Source organism: Parasteatoda tepidariorum, chromosome 7 (assembly GCF_982258835.1).
Source record: "Parasteatoda tepidariorum strain Cologne lab strain chromosome 7, Ptep-v5.0, whole genome shotgun sequence".
NCBI classification, from domain to species: Eukaryota; Metazoa; Arthropoda; class Arachnida; order Araneae; family Theridiidae; genus Parasteatoda; species Parasteatoda tepidariorum.
Window position 1 is genome coordinate 51,200,072 of NC_141761.1, and position 5,953 is coordinate 51,206,024.

The following is a 5,953-nucleotide window of genomic DNA, read 5'->3' on the forward strand; positions in this document are numbered from 1 at the left end:
TAGGCCAGGAGAGCGATCTAAAGTTTGGACCTGTTAATTTTACACCGAACTTTAAATCGTCGAATTTTAAAAAAGTCGTATATCTAAAGTTCGATTTCACAGGAACTTTCACCCAATTTAAAATTTTGTATTTTTCGATGTAAAATTGCATTATTTAAAATGATGCAGCAAAAAAAAAAAAAAAAAAAAAAAAAACTATATACCTTACAATTCAAAATTTTTTCGACTATTATTAAATACAATAATAAAAAATAATAAACATTTACTACAACTTATTTTCTGCTTGGAGTTTTCTTTGGATAAACGTAATTGAGTACAAAAAAATTTCAATTCGTTTAAAAAATTTTTTAGAAATTTAGTGAAATACGCTTGAAGTAAAATTAACATTAAGGGGTTCAAACTTTGGACTTATATACTGATCAATTTATTCTATTTGGGCTCGTATTGGAACCATACATAGTAGATTACGGCTACCCCTGTTATTTTGGGGTCAGAAAATTGAATCCGTCAAAAAATTGTACGTTTACTCAGAGAAAGTACGTTTTTGTGACTGATTTCGTAACTTTAAATATCTGCACTTATCACATTTAAGTTCACCTTCTCGAACCATTAAGATCTCCTCTCGAACAGGAAGATCAAAATCCAGAAGACCAATCGTTAGATCAAAAGTTATTTAGAGTGTTTTTTTAGAGCGTTTATTTTCTTGCACATTGCATATTAAAATTGTTTTCTAGACTTTTCCTTTATATTTTCCATAAAAAGTAAAGTAAAATTAAATTTTAAATATAATTTAATTCTCTGCTAGGAAAAGAATAATTAAATGTGAAAAAAGAGAATGAAACAATTCGAGACAAATGACTAAAAAATGGAACATTTTCACTGGAGCGATTCGTTTCAATGGAGCGATTCGTTTTATTGACGACTGGATTCTTTACCAAACTCTTTCAGAATTTTATTTCATTACACCTCAATGGTAAGTTGTTTTAAAAATGTTACAGATTTACGAAATGCCTAAAAAAATTTGATTCAAACAGCACACCTCATTTCAAAATAAGAATCTCATAACTGTGTTACATAAGAACTATTCACTGCAAATGATGCGAAATGCTTGTTTAGACGTTAGGTAATTGTGATGTTAAAAATGGGCTTAAAACTTGTAAATTCATATTTAGAACACTATTTAAATATAAATCTCTGAAAAATGGGAGCGCGCACTAATCTCTAACATTTGTCTCATTTGTTACGGTTAGGAAATGATATCATTTGCAGTAACGATTCAACAGGCTGTTAACCTTCTGCCGAAAACGTTAACAGACATTCCAAACATGTTTAGGTACATCAAATCAGTCAAGCAGTTATAACTTTGTTCGCATTACAAATGAAATAGTTGATGGTAAAAATTGAGTTTATTTTTCTACATCCTAGTGGAAATTTTTTTTGATGATTTTTTTTAAAAAAAAAGCAAGTGATTGCGTGACTATATGCGGCGTGAAGAAATTTCAGTGTCTTTTTTTCTCGCCATCTTAGATTTTCGGTTCAATTTTCAATCATCGTTTTTTCGATGTTTTTTGTTTTTATCAAGCGTTTGATGAGATAGAATTATTTAACTGCACAATATCACAGTACAAAGCATGTGATATATACATCAGATGCTTTTTAAGAATTCGATATAAATAAAAAAAAGGGAAGTAAAAATTTCTCCTTTTTTAAATTACGGTACATGGCGCATTATATCGTTTAGAACTTCAACGGTCTGTTTCCCAAAACATTGAAGAAACCAAATCATACGTTCAGTAAACAACGTCATAAAAAACTTTAGAGCCTTCTTTCCAGATTTTCGATTACATTTTCAGTTTTCGTTTTCTCGATGCTTTGAATTTTTATCAAGCATTTGATGGTTCAGTATTATATCACAGTACAATATATCTGATTGATGCATCAGACGCTTTTTCAGAGCTCAACAACCAACGGAAAAAAAACTAAAACTTCGGAGAAAAGCTATAACTTCTAAAAAAAAAGCTAAAACTAAACTAATGATGTAATCCTGCAATTCGGCCACGTTCTTAAATTGCCCCTTTTCGGTATATATAGCCCTTACTGAGGGTAGTCTCATGTTTTTTTTTTTTTTTTTTTTTTTTTTTTTTGTGATAGACATCCTGCTATAGAGAAATGTCAATTGAGAAAATTTTTCAATCTAAATTTCGAAATGATCCAACAGAAAAATCTGCCTTGGACCACCGAGTCTCTCCATAAATGGCAATAAATAGGTTCCTAGCATTTTTTGATAATCGGTAGTCTCTAGGTGGCATGGGGGCGAGACCAGGTTAAGTAGATCACCATAGCTGTAACCTTTACACACAAATAATGAACCTCCAACTTGCTGTTGAGGGTAGCTTTCAACTTAAGATACTACTTAATTCTTTCATATTCTTTGTGTGAGAAATGAGGTGAAATGAGGGCAGATGAGAAAAAAGAAACAATCTTCTCCAATTGACAGCAAGTTGGAGGCTTTTTAATGGTGTGGGAAGATTTCAGCTATAATGGCAAACTTGGCGTGGCTCTTTCCCCAGGCCGCATGATAGCTAACGACTAGCAAAAAATGCTAGAAGTACAATTTATGCCATTTGTAGATTTATGCCATGATGACCCAAACCAGATTTTACCGCAGGATAATGCCTCAATTTGAGTTTAGAATTGCTCACGGAGATGGTTTTTGGATGACAGAGTGCTTATAATAAATGGCCTGTTCCTTACCTTAACTTAAATTACTACAAAAACTTGGGGGACTGTCCTTAGTAGGGCTTTATTTACCACAAAGGAATTTTTTAAAAATTTGCGTCTGAACTGAAGGGTACCATAATTGAAGCATAGCTTAATATTGATGACACTGTTCTCCAGGTATGTATTGGCAAATTATAAGCAACATCGCATATTTCAAGTTATGTATTAATGTGGTGGGTATTTCGATTTTACACTTTTTCCTCTCCTTTTTAACTTAATTTTTTTCCTGTTTAGGTGATTTAGGGAGACAGTTACTCGATGCAAATATGTATTTGGACATAGACTTATTTAATACATATGTTTGGCTCACATTAGTTTTCTTTGCGTTCAGTTGCGGTACAAAAGGAAAGTTGCTTTATTTAAGTGGGAAGCACTGTATACTAAGAAAAATTCTGTTTGCTTACATTCATGCTCTCCATTTTCTGTGTCTAAGCATTTCCTTTATAACTTTATTTGTGAATGGAAACCATTTTGCCTAGTAACAATTCTATTCATATAAAGGTTTTTTGGAATAATACATTTGCTGAGTTTATAACTGCGATTTAATAATTTCATTTACCAAACAGTTCTCTAAATACAACACTATAGTGCATGAAGGATTTATCCTTGAACACTTAGTTATTTAATGACAATATTTATCCCTAATTTTTAATAATTTTCTCTGTAATCCATAGTTTTTAATAAACTTCTTTTAATAATTTTCTCTAAAACAACATAATAATTATAAAGTGGTCAATAAGTTTAAATAGCGATTTAAAAAAGTTTGATATGAATCGTTGCGTGATAAGTTGATAACATAGGATTACTTTAAAATAAAGAAACAGAATTCGCGATCGCAACGAACTATAGGGGGCCTTGTTGTATGAGACTAATACCTGCGATTTCTATATGAACAGTTATTCATTTACTCTAGAGACGTCGTTAATGTAGCACGTACCATTGCAACGTTCCTTCTTTATTGTGGATAATTAAATTTAAAAAAGAAAAATGCTTGATATTCTTTCTTATGCAAACGAAAACAAAATGGTATCTCTTTTTATTAGAGAAGGAATATCCAAAACACATCGGAAAAATATTTGTACATTAACAGAAAAAAATATGTATATTCTTTTAAGAGGTAAAACCTAATGCCCGAGAAATAGTTTTACTAAATTTAATGATATAACATGAAAGGCCCATTTAAACTTTACATTCTATAGTTTTAAGAATCATATTACTTTAAAAATTACAATGAACAAAAAGTATACATAAGCCTCATAATTTTATGAAATTTAATTTTGTAAACAAAGTTTTTTGACAACAATTTTTATCAAAAAATTTCAAGTTTCAATAAAAATTATTATTTAGAAACTAAGAAACGTAAAATAAAGAATGCTGACGAAACAAAAACAAAAAAAACAATTCTTTTTTGTCGCCATTTTTAGTGCTACGAAAATTCGTCTTTGGGATTTGCCAAAAACAAAACAAGATGCAATTTTATTTTTTCAGGAGGGAAATATTTTACCGAAAAAACGAAAATGTACCAATTCCCACAACATAAAACTTTATCTTGGTAAACGTACGTTTTGGAAATGTTATTTCATTTGGAATCTTATTTATCAGAGTTCATATGCAGATATGATTGTTTTGAATCTATGCTAAACTCTATATCGGCTCATTTTCCACCGAAATCCGATTGATTATTTTGATTTTAAATAAAGTGTTTTATTTTATGAATTGTCGCAAAAATATTAAGTGTAGATTAGCGGCACTTAAAAACCGCCAAATCTGTAGCGGCGGTGACGTTAATACGTAAGTACCGAATTTTTATTCCATAGTTTTCTGAATCATATTACTTCAAACATTGGAATATACAAAAAGTATACATAAACACATAATGTTATACCATTTAATTTTTCAAAAAAAGTATTTTGAGAACAATTTTTATCAAAAAATTACAAACTAAAAAACGGAAAATAAAGAATTCTTAGGATAAAAAAACGATTTTAAGAATTCTTTACATTGAAATAAAAACTTTCATATTGTTTCTTTTTTTATTATTCTTATAGTTCTTAATCAGACGTAAAAAACCATTCTGTAGAGAACTATCATCAAATGAAAAAAAAATATTTACAAGTAAATTTTTTATTGTAAAAATCATTGCACTTACCTGATTTATAATTCCCGGAGAATTCCAAAATGATAAGTTCCTTGTTTGAAAACTTTATTCTCAAATAATAGATACATAGTTTATCCCTTCATTACTTTTAGATAACATACTACACAGCAAAATTTTATAATTGATATGAATTTGAATATGTAACTAAAAACAGAATAGCTGAATTCTAGTTGAACTTATTCTTTCAAAACTAAAAAATACTTACCAAGAAAACGATTAAAATTAATTAAGAATCATCACAAATGACAGTATTTCAAGTAACTTGGATAATTTTTTATTGTTGTTTTCCGAATTATATGGATACAGAAATATATACTATTCTATAACGAAGAAGAATATGCTATAACTATTACAATTCTGTATGTTCTGAATTCATATTTATTCACTGGAATGACGAAAGCAATGTTGACTTAACTTTAATTCGTAATGAATTGAAGACAGAAGAAATGCATTTTACCTTAATACACACATCTGTAACAATATCCGAAATCGGAAGTCATCAGTTGCAAGTTTGTTGATAATAGAAATTAAAAATTATTGAGGAATTTTTCTTCAAATGTTTGGCGTGTTCTGTTCCTGAAAGATTTACTAATATTCTGGAGATTTTTTTCAAGTTCTTCGGCCTTTTCCTTAGGGAAATTTTGTTTCTTATTTGCTGCTAAAAAATGGCGTCTGATTCTGTCAATGATTTCGATGGAACTAAATGAAAACGTGATAAATTAATGTCTGATATTTACAGGCTCCCGCTAGACGGCGTACTCGAGCGTTGCGATCGCGAATTTAGTTTTAAGCCATAAATTTGGAATAATAATCAATAGCCATCAATTTCATGCTGATGACAACCAAAGAAATATGGAAGTTTATGTAAAATGACTGGATCATGCCACATGTTCAAGCTTAAAAAAAGTGGTCTCCAACGTTAGTTACATTGTGTTATGTTACATAGTGATACTTACCGCACTTTGTTGACGAAAATTTCACTAACATTTCATTTGCATCAATGCAGAGGCTGAA